Source organism: Saccostrea cucullata, unplaced genomic scaffold, assembly GCF_032062105.1.
Source record: "Saccostrea cucullata isolate Sc308-1 unplaced genomic scaffold, CSIRO_AGI_Scuc_v1 ctg1651, whole genome shotgun sequence".
NCBI lineage: Eukaryota > Metazoa > Mollusca > Bivalvia > Ostreida > Ostreidae > Saccostrea > Saccostrea cuccullata.
Window position 1 is genome coordinate 58937 of NW_026938407.1, and position 17637 is coordinate 76573.

The window sequence follows — 17637 nt, forward strand, 5'->3', positions numbered from 1 at the left end:
ATTTGAAAGCCCCGAGGTACAGTGTAGTCTTCGCTTGGAATACTGTCTTAGATTCGATCCCGTGCGTCCCGATCACGATGCGAACGCTCTACCACTAGGCTTTCATGACCGGTTTATTAGTAATAGATGAAGAACAACGAAAGATTTAATTTTATGAATAGTGTTTTATTTGTTAATGGACTTTGAAATTGAATACTGTTCGTTATCTTCATACCCTTCTTGTATAATAAAGAAGTAGAATGTAAATCTGTTTTACCATGTTTACTGACAAATGACTTTAGCTCTTCAAACCCAAGACTGAAAAAGCTAATATTGTGGCATTTGGTGCGGTGTGTGTAAACGTGTAAGATTATGGGCATTGGCTAAAGAATCCCTTGCCTGATAGTTGTCATATTTGTCAAGGTAAATTCTTGGCCTGAGGGCTCCCTTTCAATCGAGGTTTGTTACCCTAAAACAAGAGGAAGAAGGTTTCAACAAGAGGAAGTAATTAATAGGTAAATAAAACCACAGGTACAGGTTGCTAAAAATACTTCTTCATAAGAACCACTGGGCAGATTATCACCAAACACACAAAATGATCAGGATATAATGAAAATACAAAATTGTTCAAGGCATTACCCTGAGGCAAAGGGTGTAGTGTCAAGGTCACTTTAAAATTGACCAAAAGTTACATTTTTTTTAAAAAATGTCTATAACTCGGAGTATACATGTACATGTACCAACTTGAAGGTCACTTTGGCATACTTTTAAGCTAACCTGAGCCAAACGTCAGGAATTAAAATACTCATAGGTTGATAATCATTAAATGTTGTAAGATGATGCATCTTCGAGTCATGAAACATATTGATAGAAAAGTCACCGGTCATTGTGACCTACATTTTGAATTTTGCTGGCAATTTAAGACGCACATTTTGACATTTAGGGCCTATGATCAGTTGATGCATCTTAGGTATTTGAAGAATCTTGACCAAAGGGTACGTCATAGTGACCTGAATTTCATTGTTATAATCAAATATCTCATGCACTAATTGGCTTAGATTCATCAAACTTTCAATTTATATTATTTGTAAAACTGTCAAAGGTTTATTGTTTAAGAGTAGTAACTTTGTCAATTTCTGCATCTTTAGTCCTTGGAGAACGTCAAAAATAGGTTACCTTGATCTATTTTCAAAATTTTATGGCTATATTTAAATATTATCAGGTACTTGTTGGCTTAGAATAACAAACTTTGTCATTTAAAGTTTTATCCCAGCAGGCATTTCAACGTTGATTCAACGTTGAATCAACGTTGCACTTCAACGTTGAATCAACGTTGAATTTTGGTTGCATATGAAAGTTGAGGCAACGTTGAGACATAACGTTGTTTCAACGTCAATTTTCAACGTTGTATAAACGTTGAAAATGGGTTTAATTTTTGGTTGATTTATGGTTGATTTTTGGTTGCAAATGAAAGTTGAGGCAACGTTGAAGCTTCAACGTTGTTTCAACGTCAAATATCAACATTGAACAGAAGTGAACATTGGTTGAAATTAGGTTGAGATGTGGTTTAAATTTTTCGGTTGTACAAACGTTGATATTTGCTTGAAATCACGTTGAATTCATATTACATTTTGCTTTATAAACAAATACATATCAAATTCAAATGAATTTTTTTATTCAAGTTGCGTAATATTTATATAAGTTGTAATCGAGTATTATGATTGTGAGAGAATTTATTTTATATGTATTTTCAAGCCAAACACAAATTCGGATTCAATCATTGAATTTTAAAAAATCACTGCTTGACAAAATTTATATTCCTAGTGAAAAGTGGGTCACAGTAATCACATCCAGGTCCTTCAAAGTACGCGTCTGCCTTACACTACTAAGTTCCACAAAGTGGCGGATCCATTGATTTTAATCACGCATATAGTTAAGTCCCACGAATGAAAGAAATGAACAGGAGAATCCACCCTCTAAAGCAAAAGCCTTTTGATAAAAGAAATAAAGATGTTAAAGCCATTTGTTTGATAAAATGTACGTAACACGTTATTTCAAACGATAAAAATAAATAAATATACATGAATGATTTAAAAAATCAGGCAAAGGAATATATTCCGGTACTTGGATTTAAATAACATGATTAAAAGAAATATAGTTGACTTCATGTTAAAATTTGTATGAGTATGCTTATAACTAATTATTACTAAAGAAAAATGTTATAGACATACATATACATAGTGTACTTACAAAATGTTGCATTCCTTTGTATAATTTTCACGGGCGAAGAATCTGATGCAATCAAGGCTGACTTATATACAATCAATTCCCTGCACCACTGGTTGATTGAACCTTACGACGAACTAAAATTAGTTAAATTGTATAATATATTAGTATACTAGCTTATATTTCATAACCAAATGAATATCAACAAAACACATAATACACGAATCAAGGATGTGCATTTCATGCAGATTTCAAATATGTTAGCTTATAAAACAGGAATTAAATGATGAGCAGATACCAAAAAAAAAACTTAATTTCTTAAATTCATGAAAAGGAAATAATACTTACTGAGCAGAAGTTGATATTCCATCCTTAATCCTTGTGTATATAGCTTGAAAACACATTAAATATGAACAGCAAAGAGAGGCGCACTTCTTGTCCATCAGTTGAATTCAAATTTTGACCTAGATAAGCTGCAAACAGCTATACTCTGCCCAGCAAGAAAATTGCATAACAAGGTTATCCTGACACTGAAACTGACCAACTAAGCTAGAGGCACTCCTTATCTGATATCTCGAAAGTTTTTGGGGAGTGGATCTTAAGTAATGCAACTTGATCGGGGTTAACTGTCAGTGTGAAAATTCTTATGTGTTTTTTTTTAATTTTTTTTTATATTTTGTGAAAAGAAAGATTATAGAATTAATACACACAACAAAAGCACAATCTTTTTTTTTTTTTTTTTTTTTAATATAATATTTTATTCAATAACATAATAACAATAACTGTGGAGGTAATGCCTCCTCAGAGGCCCTCGCAAATATATCCTCACCTGGGGTGCCAGGAGGTCCCTGGATCGGATAGACAAAAAAGAATTGTACAAAGATAATAATTATGTGGTTAAATATACAGTAGGGTAGAATAGACTAAACAAAAGATGCATTTACACAAGTGTTCACAATTTATGAGTACAAAAAAAAATGTTTCATTCATATTTCGTATTTGTTTTTAGTAATTTATATATATCAAACTACAGCAATTTTACAAAAAATGTTCAAGTTCACATTTTATGAGTACAAAAGAAAATTTCATTCATATTTCGTATTTGTTTTAAGTAATTTATATATACGAAACTACAGCAATTTTACGAAAAATATTCGAAGGGGGCACCAACGTATCAAGTCCAAAAGTCCCCCTACGTTTATACACTCCAAAGGCCAGGTCACCTTTGGATGAAAAGATGGTATCAATTTTTTTTTCAGACATTAAATATTGTAGTTTATAAAACATAAATTATTATATAACATAAACACATCTTATAAATAATAAACATATATTCATATGTACATGCATAGAAATTGATCAATTATATAATTTGTATCACAAACTTTCTTCAATTTTTTTAAATATATCTATTTTCCAATTCTTATATTTTGATCTTTTAAGATCACAATAAAACATACTTAAGGATTTTTTAACATGACAAAGAATTGCTGATGGGGATTCAGCTAATTCTTCTAGTCTACACATCATTTTGTATTTATAGATTCTAAGGGCTATAAATGATATAAGATTATTTAATAATAGTGTTTTTTCGTTAACTTCATTGTAAAATCCTACAACTATGAGTTTCCATGATATATTAAATTTTAAAATTTCACTGACAGTATTCCATATTCTTTGAATATTTTGACATTCGTATATTAAGTGCTTGTTTGTTTCAACACTTTCCTTACAATATGGACACAGATTAGATATGTCATTCCATTTGCTTAGGTAACTTCTATTGTTAAGAAGATTATTTAGAATTCTGTAGTTAAAATCAGAAATTTTTTTGTCAAAGGCTTTGACAATTTTGGAAAAATATATTGTAGAAAAATATTGACTTTGGATACCGAATTCTTTTTTGTATTTATTGATGTAGCATGGCTTTACAAATTTTTTGTTTTTAAAAATCTCATAGTAGAACTTGCATTTATTGTCTTTAATGCAGTGATATTGATTATCATTAAAAAGGAAATAGTACGTATTTCTGATATTTGTAAATTTTGATAAGCTGAGATCGAACTGCTTCATGTATTTCTGAAAAATATTCTTTAATGTCAAGTATTCACAATATAAATTATTTTTTTTAACAAGTAAATTTGAAAAGTATTCAAGTGGCCTTAGACCATTTTCATCCACAATATCCTTTACATATAAAATTCCAGCGTCATACCAGTTTTCGAAGAAAAGTACCTTATTTTTGTAATTAAAAATCTTGTTTCCCCATATAGATTGTTTCAAAAAGTCTGGTGTAGTCATTTTACTTATTTCTATTGAGCTCTTAGATTCATTAAAGGCTTCAAAAATTTCTCTATAAAACATCGGAAGACGCTTAAGTATATTGTGATTGTTTATTGCTAATTCATTAGTGTGTAACATATAGATAATATCTTGTTTTCTTAAATTAAAGTTCTCTAGAAAGATTTTAATATTGTTGTTTTCGTTAGATATCAACTTGGGAATCCAAGCACATCTAATTGCTTTCGCTTTAGACTCTAAATCCACAACTCCTATACCAGCCTGCTCTACGTTTCCTATTAAAGTTTTTCGTTTTATTCTGTCTCTCTTATTCCAAATAATGTTAAAAATAATTTTATTTATGTTTTTCATAATGTCAGCACTAGGGCATGGCAAGAGTGAGAGGTTGTAAATTAATTTAGATACAGCAAGGTTGTTAATGATGCAAGTTTTTCCAAATATAGTCAATTTTCTTTTTTTCCATGATTCAAAAAGTCTTTCGAGCTCTTTAATTCTATTTCCCCAATTTTTCTCTATACATTTCTCTATATCATGACCTACGTGAATTCCTAAAACCTTAATACATTCTTTGTTAACCTTTATCCCATATATATTATGATCTGTATCCTTCAGATTGCCTAATAACATGCATTCAGTTTTGCTAATATTAAGAGTTAACCCAGATATATCTCCAAAGTTATTCATACATGTAATTGCTTGTTTAAATGATTCTTTATCGCGGAGTGCTAATGAAGCATCATCAGCGTGTTGTATCATTTTAATATCAGTTGACATCTTAGGAGTTTTAAATCCAATAATTTGATTGTCAGACATTATCTTTATTGATAAAATTTCTGCCACAAATAGGAAGATCATCGAAGAAATAGGACATCCTTGTCTTATGCCCCTTTCCATTTTACACGTTTTAGATACCCATCCATAATTTTTAAGTTTAAAAATTGGTTCTTTATACAAAATTGAAATCCACTGAAGAAAATTTTCCCCGAAGTTAAAACGTTTCAGGGTTTCAAAAATGAAATTCCACTCTACTGAATCAAAGGCTTTCTGGAAATCTAAGAAAAGTAAAATTCCATCGTAATTTTTATTTTCACAATATTCAAATATATCTAAAATTGTTCTTGCATTTGTTCCTATATATCTTCCTTTTATATTTGCAGACTGATGTTTACTAATTAGTAGGTCTATTACTTTTTGAAGTCTATTAGCTAGTATAATCGCTACTATCTTATAATCAGTATTTGTGAGACTTATTGGTCGATAATTTGCTAGGTCTGATTTATCCCCCTTTTTATGGATAAGCGTAATTAAGGATAGACGTTGGGAGAAAGTCATACATTTATTGTCAAAGGTATATATTAAATTATTGTAAAAATGCGGCTTTAGTTCATTCCAGAACGTTTGATAAAATTCACCTGTTAACCCATCCAGGCCTGGAGATTTATTGGATTTCAACATTTCAACCGCTTCATCACATTCATTCATTGTCGGAAATTCATCTAATTCTATTTTCTGATTCTCATTAACTACCCGAATTATGTTAGTTGCTTCCAAATAAGTTTTGATTTCGTTATTATCAATATTTGATGATTTATACAATTTAATATAAAAATCACACATTTCCCCTAAGATATCGCTACTATTGGTAGTTATATGGTCACCATTTTTTATACGCTTTATAGTATTATTATTTTGATGAGTTGATTCAGGTTTAAGGAAAAATGAGGAGTTTGTTTCTCCTTCATCTATCCACTTCGCACGAGATCTAATTTGGGCACCCTTGGCTTTTTTATTAATAAGTTCTTTTAGTTCGGATTCTAATTTTCTTTTTCTATTCATATCGATATCATTTGAATTTGATTTCTCCATAGTTGCTATTTCATTTTCTAGATGAATGATTTGACGTTTGCATGATTTACTAATAGTTTTACTATATTTGATAGAATAATCTTTTATTTTAATTTTTAATGCCTCCAAAGATGCTTGAGCATTATCGTTTGATTTAAAATCTTTAATATTTTTTTTCGTTTCTTTTACAAAAATATTATCTTGTAGAAGTGAGGCATTAAATTTCCAATATCCGGGACCTCTTATATTCAAATCAATGTCAAAGTTAACCTTAATACATTTGTGATCTGACATTCTTGTTCCCCCTGAATGTAACCCAGGTACTTCTCGGAGGATTATATATTCGACTGGAAATATTAGAGATTCTGATATAAGAAAATAATCAATTCTGCTTGTAGGTACGTTTGCCCCATTGCACCAAGTATATCCTAAATCATGTGACCTTAAGTCGCGCCAAAGGTCTTTCAAATTATTGTTGTTTAATATATTTTTGAAATTTTTAATACTAGAATCATCAGTCTTCTCTAAATTACAATTAAAATCTCCTGCTAAAATAATATTGTCAGTATTACAAGAATGTTTGGCTATCCATTTTTTGATTTTAACAAAAAAGGACTTTCGTTCTGTTTGATTGTTTGGTGCATATACGTTTATTATTGTAAGCGTTTTTTCTTCCAAAATTAAATTAATAAGAATCATTCTTCCATCAAAAGACTTGTGAATATCTAATACGAGGGTTGTCCCAGGAAAACGCGAACATCTTTAATATCTTTTGTTTTACTAGGACTATAAAGTTAAAAATTGGGATGCATCATGATCAGCATTTTTTGAATAATGCCTAAAAATTTCAAAGAAATATCTTTATAAATAAAATTCTCTTCGTATGTAAAGGAATCTATCGAATTAGCTGTCGGCGCAACACTGACGACGTCAAAACGTATCTCGTAGTGTTTACGAATTTTTTACGAAAAGCGCGCCTCAAAAAATATTCATTTTTAGCACACATTCGGCAATGTGTTTCATTATTTTTAGTTACCAAGTTATGCATCTCAAATACTAGTGCTACTAAAAGATTGGGGGGGGGGGTGGGGTGGTGGTAATTCTCTCAACATAAATTTTATAATCCAGATCATAAACCCACCTGATCGAATTATTTAACAGCGGTCCTCACGTAGGCCTATGACGTCCCACTCTTGTCTTTTCAGTTAGTCTTTACTATGTGCACATGTCTATTCTCTTCTATCAGGAAACCAGTCAAGTCAACCTAAACTTGGCCTCTTCTACTAGATATAAACCTGTTCCCTATATTTTGTTTGTGTTCTGTCATTGTTTAAATTTTTTCTACATGCAGGAGACATATCCCGCTCAACATGGTGTTGCTTGATAATTTGGTGCTCCGCATCACAGCTTAACGTCACTATTTTTGATAATGTCTAATTCAAAGCGCTTTGCTATATATCGTCATATATTTGTCATTAATGATGCCATATAAGTATACCAAATAAATATAAGTACACCAAATCATAGAGTATTTATGATTGTAAAAAGTTTGATATTATATTGCCATATAGCCTGATAACAACGAAAACTTCAATCACAATGCTATTTGTAAAAGTCAAAAAATTATCGTGCGCCGACCATCGAAATTTAACATCATTTAAATGCCGTTTTTATATGCATATGACATCACATGCCTATAATATTTTGTCAGAACATCTAAACGATGATTTCCCAACACCATGCCAAAAATTATTGGTTTTGGATGAATAGTATTCAAAATATTAAAAAAGTTCGCGTTTTTCTGGGACAACCCTCGTATTTGAAAATTTAAACCTTTTCTAAATAATACTGAAGTTCCTCTACTATACTGTGAGTCAGAAAAGTTGTGTATACTAGTACCAAACCATCTTGCATTATAGCATGCCTCATTTTTTTCAATGAAATGTGTTTCCTGTAATAATATAACATCAGCTTTTATGTCAGATAACCAAGTATATAATTTAGTTCTTTTTTCTGTAGAGTTAAGGCCTCTACAGTTTAATGAATATACATTTAAAACATTCATGCAAACTTTCAGTAACTAACTGAAAGGATGTGGAGATTCTGGAGAAGTTATCTTGATAGTTATTTTGTCACACTACCTGATCTGCCGCGTTGAGGCAAGGCGCGCTCACATTTTGATCTGGCAATGCTGGTAACAATGCGTCCCATGACGTTTTTCCCCAAAAGCACAATCTAATAAAATAAGATTTCTTAGATTCGCTCTGTATACGTATAATCTGCGCAAGTGTATTCGGCACGTATCCATATGAGTCTAATTCTAAGAACATTATAATTCGGAATAATTATTTTTATTAATTCTATAGTGAAATGGAATTACAGTGAGATGTTGGATAAAGATATTATTATTAAAAGCTTATATTTAGCATATTTTATAAATATGTCAAAAAAAATAGCATTCACAATTTATTTAAAAAAAACACATTTTTTGAAACATAATTATAATGACGTGTTAAATGTAAATGCCATGCTTCATATAAACTCATATTTAAAATTTTATAATGGTACTAGCTACTAACTCTTTTGAGAAAATCAATTTATAATGCATGCGTTTCATTTATTAAGTATAATTATTATATAAATAATATTTTCTAACAATGCATACAGCTGTGTGTATATTGCGAAAAATCGCATGAATTAGAAGTTAAAGACACCTTTATATTTTGAACTTAAAAACTAAAGTGCTCAGTACTCGTTACCCGTTGTTTCAACATTGAATTTTCCTAACTTTCCTAAAGTTTAAAATGTGTTGCATCTTCCACGTTGTGTCAACGTTGAAATCAAGAGACAGTCAACTTTGCATTTTTAAACCTTGTTTTAACTCTACAATATCAGAAAATACTCTGCGTTGAAAACATGTTAAATCTTCAACGTTGTTTCAACGTTGAATATCGACGAGCATTCAACGTTAAAAATATGTTGCAGCCTCAACGTTGTTTCTACGTTGAAAATTATCAACAAACATCAAACGTTGAGAATATGTTGCAGCTTCAACGTTGTTTCAACGTTCAAATATCGACGAACATTCAACGTTGAAAATATGTTGCAGCCTCAACGTTGTTTCATCGTTGAAATATCGACGAACATTCAACGTTGAAAATATGTTGCAGCTTCAACGTTGTTTCAACGTTGAAATATCGACGAACATTCAACGTTGAAAATATGTTGCAGCTTCAACGTTGTTTCAACGTTGAAAAAAGGTTGAGGATTCAACGTTGAAACCTCAAAGTTGAAACAACGTTGAAATATAGTTGATCAACGTTGCAACCTATATTCCACCTCCTTTCAACGTTGAAACAACGTTGCGTGCCTGCTGGGATTGTTCTAGTTGTATTTAACTCAGTTGATACATACATGTATTTGGTCCTTGGATAACGTCAAACAGAAAAAAGGTCATGGTGACCTACTTTTGAATTTTTATGGCTATATGTAGATATCTCAGGACTTATTGACTTAGAATCATCAGACTTTGTCGTTTGATGCAATTTGGATAATCGTAGAATGTCAACCAATAAGTTGGTCAAGGTGACCTTATACTTCTTGGCTCAGAATTATTACACATTGTCAGTTGGTTATCCTTGGCTCTCGGAGTGTTTTAACCAAACTGTAAGTCATGTTCATGATAACCTACTTTTGCAATTTCAAGGCTTCAGTTATATGTACAGGGTGCTGAGGGGTTTCAAATAGAAGTGATAGATTGTACAATTTATCAGAAAAGTGATTCAAGACCTTGAGCCTCTTGTTGAAATTCAGGACTGCCTGCAAAAATCAATGAAATAATTTATATTCAGGCCAAATTAAAATTGGAATTTTGAAATAGATATTTTTATGCCCCGCCATGAATATGGCCAGGGCATATAGTGTTTGTCATGTCCGCTTTCCGTCCTTCTGTCTTTCCGTCTAGCTGTCCTTCTGTCCTTCCATCACACTTTCCGTATATCGCACAGTTCAAAGCTTTGTTTCAAAGAAACTATATCCAAAATATTTTCATCAAACTTCATAGGATAATAGGTATTGATGAGAGCTATGCAACTGCATCAACATTTTTTTTTTACCTTGACCTTTCCTTTGACCTCACTTTTCTTAAATGAGTGTTTAGCTTAGTTTTAAAGAAACCATTCAAGATAGTGTTATCAAACTTCATATTCTGATACATACTGATAGAGATTTTCAACTGCATCAACATCTTTGACCTTGACCTTTCCTTTGACTTTGACCTCCCTTTTTTTAAATGCATGTTTAAATCAATTTTAAAGATACCATTGAAGATAGTGTTATCAAACCTCATATGCTGATACATACTGATGAGAGCTATTCAACTTCATCAACATTTGACCTTTTCTTTGACTTTGACCTCATTTTTCTTCAATGGGAGATAAGCTCAGTTTTAAAGATACCGTACAAAGGCGTTATCAAACTTCATAGGCTGATACATACTGATGAGTGCTATTCAACTGTATTAATATATTTTACCTTAATCTTTCCTTTGACCTTGACCTCACTTTTCATAAATGAGTGTTTTGCTCAGTTTTAATGATACCTTCCAAGATAGTGTTATCAAGCTTCATATGCTGATATATACTGATGAGAGCTTTTCAACTGTATCAACATTTTTTAACCTTGACCTTTCCATTGATCTTGACCTCAATTTTCTTAAGTGTGATTAGGTCAGTTTTAAAGATACCATTCAAAGATATTTTTTATCCAAGTTCATATGCTGATACATACTGATGAGAACTATTCAACTGCATCAACATTTTTTTTACCTTGACCTTTCCTTTGACCTTGACCTCACATGATAAAGAACGAGGGCGCTTTTGATTAGCATTCGGCAGGAATCTGGGCGTTATTGAAAAGTGAAAATTTAATCGACATGTCACATGAAATCTTAACATTTTTTTTATTTATTGGGTTCCTGTGCAACTGAAATGGAAAATATTTTCCGAAATTGAGCTTTGATTTACTAAAAAATAACTTGAAAATTGGCCAGATCAGTCATTTGGTACAAAATTGTACATTTTTAAACACGTTTTTCTAAATTTTTTCTATCTCTGGGTCTTCTCTCCATGATTTTTAAACCTTATTTGTATGTATTTGAATTCAAAGAAACGAATACGCGTTTTCAATAAATGGAGAGAAGACCCAGAGACCACGAAAAATGAACTTTCCCCCAAAAAATCCAAATGTGTGAATGTGGTGCTTCTTTGTCCTTCAAAAATCAACAGTGTTTGTGTAGCGGCGATATCTCAGTAAGTTGGGCTGCCTGTTAAGTGCACTTGAAGAGAAACAATTTTTTGTTCGAGCCTTGCATGGGGCGTTAATTTTTTTTCATGCAAACAACCATTTATTTTGTTAGTTTCGTTGTATGTTCTGATGTATTAAAATTTTGAATGAGATAAATTTTTATTCATTTTGGTTCTCGAACGAAATCAATTCCAATCTTCTATTTTTTAATGTACATACACGTATCATGCACCTATGCATTAAATATTAAGGTATTTTTTTTGTGAAACATTACTGTAATAAATACTCCCTAGGAAAAACGGACATAAATGTTATAATCTCAGTCTTTCAAACTAAATGAAAAAAAAACCCTTGGACGTGTTTGTAAATTAAATCTGACCATCTATGTGCAGCCAACCAAATCAACCACATTTAAACCATAAATGTTTCGTACGAATGATTCCTGCAGATCACACACCAAATGCGCCCATATTCATCTTCTTTGTGTCAAACTTCATATGTTGATACACACACTATACGGATGTAAGCAATTTATCTGCATCAATATTTTTACCTTGACCTTTCATTTGACCTTGAGCTCACTTTTATCAATTTGTGATTAATATTTTTTGACTACATATGGTGACACATGCATACTGATGAGAGCTTTTCAACTGCATCAACATCTGTTTTACTTTGACCTTACCTTTGACCTTGACCTCACTTTTCTTAAATCATTTTAAACTTTATAACCGATACTGATGTAAGCAATTCAACAGCATCACTATTCGAGATATTCTGAAATTTCATACACAGATTCGAATTTTCATGTTGCATTAAACATGTACTGTTATAACCTTAATAGGGCATTTATGTCTTATGGACATATTTCTAGTTTTTGTTATTTCACCTTGGGGGAAGTCGAGATGAGCTTATGCTGTACCCCTGGCTTTGGTGTCAGCGTCTTGATCAAAGTTTGAGGAGTAGGTTCATTCCCAATTAACTACATGTATAAGCCTACCTGATGCATCCAAGAATGGACACTACCAGACATGCTTGGGATGCTGGATCTGACCTACATTTTCCAGATGCGCGACCAGGTTAAATTTTTGGAGCAGGTCCATTCCCACGTAACTATTAGCCCTACACGGTCCAAACATGCATGGCTGATGCAGCTAGGGATGGGCACTACTACACTTGCTTGGATGCTGGATCTGACCTACATTTTCCAGATGAGTGACCAGATTAATTTTTTGGAGCAGGTTCATTCCTAAGTAACTATAAGATCTGCACAGTCCAAACTTGCATGGACGATGCATCTAGGGACACTACCAGACTTGCTTTGGATGCTGGATCTGACCCATACTTTCCAGATGAGGGTTTTGGAGCAGATTTATTCCCAAGTAAGTCAGCCCTACTTGGATCAAATTTGCATGCATCTAGTGATTGATACTACCAGACACGCTTCGATTGCTGGATCTGACTTACATTTTCCATGCAGATGAGTGACCAGGTTAAAGTTTTTGAAGCAGGTCCATTCCCAAGTAACTTTAAGAGCTACCAGGATCAAACTTGCATTGATGATACAAACTAGAGTAGTGTAAATTCTAATACCTTATAATCATGACAAGGGAGGGGGAATGGGCCACAATAGGTAATATATAACATTAGAGGGGAAATCTGGTAAAGAAATGCATCACCAAAGTTACTTGGGTGAGCAATGTGGCCCATGGGCCTCTTGTTTCGCATACATTTCAATGTAAAACATGCATTCCATATTATGGCCCCATTCTGCCCCTGTGGGTCATGATTTGAACAATTTATATTCTACACTACCCCAGGATGCTTCCACATAAGTTTCAGCTTTTCTGGTCCAGTGGTTCTTGGGAAGATTTTTTTTTTAATTTCCTATATACATAATAATTCAATGTAAAACTTGGGCGGTCTAATTGTCAATTAAGGCCTATTTTCTTTTCTTGGGACGGACAACATCACCAGCAGCAAGCTGAATCATCTTAGCTCCATTGGCTGCCTGCTCCTTCTAAATTAATTGATCATTCATGAAAGTTCCTATGGTCAGAACAGAATATTTGTTTTCTGTGGATTTAGGATAAGATACAAATTATGAAATTATATCTGTCGGATGTTACGCTTGGATTGTAAACCTTCTGCTTATAGGAAGATAATAAAAAAAAAAACATTTGTATAGAGAGGCTTTAATATGAAGCCAGTGTCACAGGTGCTCGTGGACAGGATTATCCCTACCCCCCCCCCCCCCTTCCCCATTTAAATAATAAAAAAAATCCGATTTTTTTCTTCATTTCTAATCTCTGACAATTTAATCTATATGTTTCTATTTGAAAATCACAGAAATATATCAATTATATGCAACTTCTATTCACAGTCGTTTCATGTATATATTTAGAGTTTAAAGTGTATTTTAAACCTCAGTCACTTAATTGCAATGTTAATATTAAGAAAATTCTTATATATTTGCGCGAAAAGACTGTGAATAGAAATTGCATATGATTGATTTATTTCTGTGCTTTTCAAATAGAATAGAAACATATAGATTAAATAAATTTGTCAGAGATTAGAAATGAAGAATAAAAAAAATAATCAGAATTTTTTATATTGAAAGGAGGGGGGGGGGGGGGTAGTGATGATCCTGTCCACGAGCACCTGTGACCAGAGTCAATAGATTGAAAGCTAAATCATTTATCAGTTGATGGCAAGCTTAAAAAGGTTCAGACTGCGGTTATTTACGGAAGAAGATTATTCTTAATATATATCTGTTTATCATATATATATATAATTATTATTTATCTTATTTCATCATGTTCATTATCATTTATTATATTATTTAATAAAATATATATCTACTACATATACATTACAGTCAAATTAAGTTTGGGGTTAATTATTTTTTATACCATTCTTTTAAACATTCATATACATTACCAGCGCCAAGTAAAAAATATATATCGGGATCGAAATACAAAAATACTGTCATACGACATTTCCAAAGGTCAAGACCAAAAGACGCAGGCGTCGAAAAGAGTATTGCCTAGGCCTATATTAATATTATTATAAGCTTGTAAAGTCACAGTTGAAAGCACTATTCTTGGGAGGAACAAGTGTGAAATAATTGGTAATCAAAGTCATATCTCCTAGACATAACCCAGTGTTTACGCTAGAGTACAGTGTACATGTATATGTAAGTTGTCAACAAGGAAGTACATATATTACGCATCCGATCGAAGTTTCTAGTATGCCGGTCCTCAGAATCACGCGATTGCGCATGATCAGTTATTTCCCGTGCCGTTGCTATGCTATGCAGAATGTAAGCAAACTGCAATTTCCCACTCCCTTCAACAAAACGCATCCGATCGAGTGATTAGGGTTAGGTTATGTAGTTTTTAAAATTGGGGTTGTTTTATAAATCCATTCTGTAACCTTTCTGACTTTGGGCTAATTTATGTAATTTTTGTTTTATACAAAAGGCACTATGAGTGCCTTTTGTGACCAAAAACTTGCATGAATCAGCCTGTCGAATCGTGCCGATATCTTACACTTTGGTTTAGTTCATGAAATTTTTGCTTTACAAAGGAAATTAAGTTTAAGAAATGAAAGTTCGGCTAAATCAACTCTATTGTCGAAACATGACGATTTTCAGCGCTGAGTTTAGGCAAGTTATTTTAAAAGCGACTTACCGTTAGCTGCAGCTTGATATCTGACCTCCTAATCATGTCCAAATATTTAGAATTCCTTTGAAATCGATAATGATGCGCAATTCAATCCATTGACGACTAGTAATTAGCTAACATTTGTTAGATCCCTGTATTTATTACAAAAATCACGCAATTTTAATGGCATTGCACTTTGAGTCCTATCAGGCATTTCTTCATTACGTGAAAACACAAGTGACGCATCTCATGAATATTTATGAGATTACGTCAAAAATTGATCATGTGATTACATTCCTTAACAATGCAAGATGGAGATTTACTTCCTAAACAAGTACAGACCCTGAGACGTGCTACTACCCCAAAAAAGCGTGTAACTTTCGTGCGCTTTCCGTTTCGTGCAAACCGTGTAGCGTTTCGTGTAAACCGTGCAGCGTTTCGTGCGAACCGCGTAGCGTTTCGTGTAAACCGTGCAGCGTTTCGTGTAAGCTCCAAAGCGTTTCGTGCAAACCGTGTAGCGAGCGTGCGAAAAGCGTGTGAGAAACGTGCGAGTTTCGTGTAAGAACCGTATGAGAAACGTGTGACTTTCGTGCAAGAATCGTGTAAGATTCATTCGGAAGTCATTTCATTTGAAATATGGCTATCGATGGGTCAAATTGTATTACATGTAGTATTTTATTATTGATTAAGTTATGGTTGTGATATTTTAGGAGTAAAGAAAAATGGTGCAAAATGTATTAACACGGTAATGTATTATATTTGTTTTTTTCATTTCCTTCTATAGAAAATGTGTTCAAATTAATCAACTATGTACACAATTCTAAGGTCATTGATTTCAGTATACTATCAACGCGATCATGGCTTCTTAAATTTTTTTTTTCTCAAAGAGAGAAAGAAATACCGTTATTATTATTTTTTTAATTTAAATCAAAATTATATCAGGACTCCGCTCTTTTCTTTACATTTAAAGTATGTAAAAGAAAAACTTGTCTCTCATTATGGTCAAATACATGGATTTTATAATTTTTATTCAAATGCACTGAAGACCACATGTTTAGAAATAAGGGGGGGGGGTAAATTAAATTACTGATACAGTCTCCCATTTTTTGCTGTTACTTTCAATCCTATGTTATTTTAAATAAATGCTTAAATTTATATTCTTTTTTAAATCCTTTGTTTAATGAGTGCTCAGATCTATACACCCCTTAAAATGTATTGGAATCTTCTTTCCGCCTTTCAACTGTGATCAAGGTCATTTACAACAACGACCACGGGCTCCCAGTGCATGGCAAAAGAAAACCTGCTTTGCTATATGTACATGTTGAGTTCACGGCTTAATGTCATCTGAAAATTACGACTGGATTTTATTTTTTTTTTTTTAAATAAAATGGTTCTATAAATATTTAATTGGTACAAAGTATTAATCAGCGGATTTCATCTTTTACTTGTAAATCCTAATTTCTAGCCGTAAACAGTAAAATAAACAGAACTGATTTGGTAGTTTATTTTCATGAATATCATGTAAGAAAAGCGTAGGAGTAATTATGAATGATTGTATATTATTTTTTTTTATAAATCACGTACTTTTTATTTCATCTACGGTATTTCAGTTTTCTTGTAATATACCTGAATGCCGGTGTAAAGATCGATCTACATTGTATGTACGGTTGTACAATGTACAGTCAAATGCCGCGACAATTAATTAATATACACATATATACATACGTTTAGTCTGGTTTTGAATTGAAGGATTTTACAGTATGATGGGTATACTGATGTTATTTGATGAGATTCATGTAAAAAGAGAAATCAAATAAGAATAGATTAAGACATCACATTTAACTCCCCCCCCCACCCCCCTTACCGTTTTCTCTCGTATAGATAATGCTTACGCAAGATAAAAAAAACTTTATAAATGTGTCAATAATCGATAGTAGAGTATATCAGCAAATTGTATTACTTGATCAAAATCAAGAAAAATATCCGCCTACGGAAATCAAACACAATATAATCAATATTATTTAAAATCAATGAGTTCATTTTCCTGCAGTAAAAAATCCAATTTGTGTTTAATTAATTAAATTATACTCGGAAAAATATTACATTGAAATATATAAAATTTGTATTTTATTAAACAGTCATTCATGATATCGGCATTTCGTTTTTAAACAGTTGAATAAATAAATAAATGAAAACGAAATGACAATTATTTATTAATTAATTACAACTGTCAGTGTATTAAATATTTCTCTCGGTTTATATAAAAACCAATGTACTGATATTTAATTTAAACTGCTGCTAAATATTAATGTGGCTT

The 17637-nt window shown here is 32.2% G+C and overlaps 1 protein-coding gene and 1 long non-coding RNA gene across 8 annotated transcripts in view; one reads left to right on the forward strand and one right to left on the reverse strand.

The window, feature by feature from the left end:
• Positions 1-1781: 1781 nt before the first annotated feature.
• LOC134250128 (uncharacterized) lies at positions 1782-2761 on the reverse strand. Its single transcript, XR_009988430.1, has 3 exons — positions 2554-2761; positions 2230-2342; positions 1782-1968 (listed from the first exon to the last, which is right to left on the reverse strand). It is a non-coding gene; the product is annotated as an uncharacterized LOC134250128 (long non-coding RNA).
• An 11896-nt stretch (positions 2762-14657) lies between these two features.
• The window catches only part of LOC134250131 (uncharacterized), a 34742-nt gene continuing 31762 nt past the window's right edge, over positions 14658-17637 (forward strand). For 5 of the 7 annotated variants that reach the window (XM_062732480.1, XM_062732481.1, XM_062732479.1 and 2 more), the window contains exon 1: positions 14670-14839. The gene's annotated coding sequence lies outside the window, so the exon portion shown is untranslated. Of the gene's footprint in view, positions 14840-17637 lie in introns of all 7 variants that reach the window. The other 2 variants (XM_062732477.1, XM_062732478.1) reach the window with 2 other exon arrangements.